This window comes from Condylura cristata, unplaced genomic scaffold, assembly GCF_000260355.1.
Source record: "Condylura cristata isolate star-nosed mole 26May11 unplaced genomic scaffold, ConCri1.0 scaffold00001, whole genome shotgun sequence".
In the NCBI taxonomy this organism is placed as follows: domain Eukaryota; kingdom Metazoa; phylum Chordata; class Mammalia; order Eulipotyphla; family Talpidae; genus Condylura; species Condylura cristata.
The window spans coordinates 76017923-76019385 of NW_004567102.1; the positions used below are offsets into that span (position 1 = coordinate 76017923).

Consider the following 1463-nt stretch of genomic DNA (forward strand, 5'->3'; position numbering starts at 1 on the left):
GCCCGCGGGGCCGAACGGGCGGGGCCTGCGCCCCAGCTGTGGGCGCTGCTGACGCCGAAGGCGTCCAGATGCGGCGGCGGCCGGGAGCTCAGGAGGCGGAGGAGGAGCCCACCTTAGGCCACCGGAGGCTCGGGAGCTGCGGCAGGCGCCGGGGGCCCAGCGAGGACAGGTGCCCAGCGGGACAGGTGCCGGCGCAGGAGAGGAGCGCCTCTGTTCTCACGGTCGGTCCTGTTCAGTTTTTTCTTGCTTTCGCTCTTTCTCCTTCCCTAACCCCACTCACCACCCCCTGACCCCACCTCACCCCTGAGGGAAGATGCCCCACCCCCCGGGCCTGCACCCACCCTCCCCTGCCGCCTCGCTCGCTCGGGAACTCTAGGGGTGCCTCTGGTAGGATGTTGGGTCTGACCCCAGTCCTTGGTTCACGCTGTCTCTTGGCAGCGCAAGCAACATGCCTATAAAGCGAAATGATTACACCCCATTGGCCGAGGGACTGCACATTCGTACACATTAACCCAGAGATACCTGTTGCTGGACTTCCCTTATAAAGTGTCCACCTAAGACTACTTTTGTTTTAAAAGCTTTTTTTTTTTAATTATCGGAGCTGTCCCCACCTTCGCCCACCGCCCACCGTTTGATCACCGACAGGCTTCACTTCCTATTAGTTTGCACTTTCTCAAAACACCAAAACTGGTACTTCATGCGTTGAACTTGATAGTATGATTTGGGAGTCAGAGAAAGCGGGGGAATTGGTACTGCTTTGAAACAGCCCCTTCCACGCTCACGTAAGAGTTTTGTTTTTTTTTTTTTCTTTTTTGCAATAAAAGAAGGACGCCAAGAACCACACAGTCCGGGAGGGAATTCTAGCCTCTGTTCACTAGATGAGATGTTTTACTTCCTGTGGTTCTCATGTACTTGTTAGCCTCGTTTCTCAGCAAAGGGAGGAGTTGTCATTTCTACATTGATATCCAAAAATGAGTCAAAAGGTTCCATTCTTAATTGTGAGACCTTGTTAGTGAACTTTTGAAGAGTCTACTTGTGTTTTCGTATTGAATATAAGCCAGAGCTGTGTGAGATCTGCCCTGTTAAACTGGGGCTTGTGTATAGGAAGTAACTTCCAGTTTTCAATTTCCCAGAGCGCCTGATGGTACCACATACTAGCGAGGGTCAGTGGGCTGATGTAAGATAACCATTAAAATCATGTGCTTTGCCACAAAAGCCCAAGAAAAAAATTAATTTCATCATTTAATAAGTGCTTTGGTATTACTTTCACTGGTAGTATACTGCAGAAATATTTAATTTCTCGTAGTAGTTGCATGTGACTAAATCAAAATGTTTTGGAGTTTGTCTCCTGCAAATTAGTGGCAAAACCACATGATGGTTTTTGAAAAATGGTGGACTGGAGGCAGAGCTGAGAAGTGAAAATGTTTCCAGCCCCAGGACGGGGCTGTGCACATCTGATTGCC

General features: G+C 50.0%; 1 protein-coding gene across 2 annotated transcripts in view; it reads left to right on the plus strand.

The window, feature by feature from the left end:
* Positions 1-1463, plus strand: part of STX11 (syntaxin 11) — a 37037-nt gene that overhangs the window by 7402 nt on the left and 28172 nt on the right. The window contains exon 1 of one of the 2 annotated variants that reach the window (XM_004673914.2): positions 150-221. The exons of the other annotated variant lie outside the window; for it this stretch is intronic. The gene's annotated coding sequence lies outside the window, so the exon portion shown is untranslated. Of the gene's footprint in view, positions 1-149; positions 222-1463 lie in introns of those variants that run through there. 2 annotated transcript variants of the gene reach the window in all.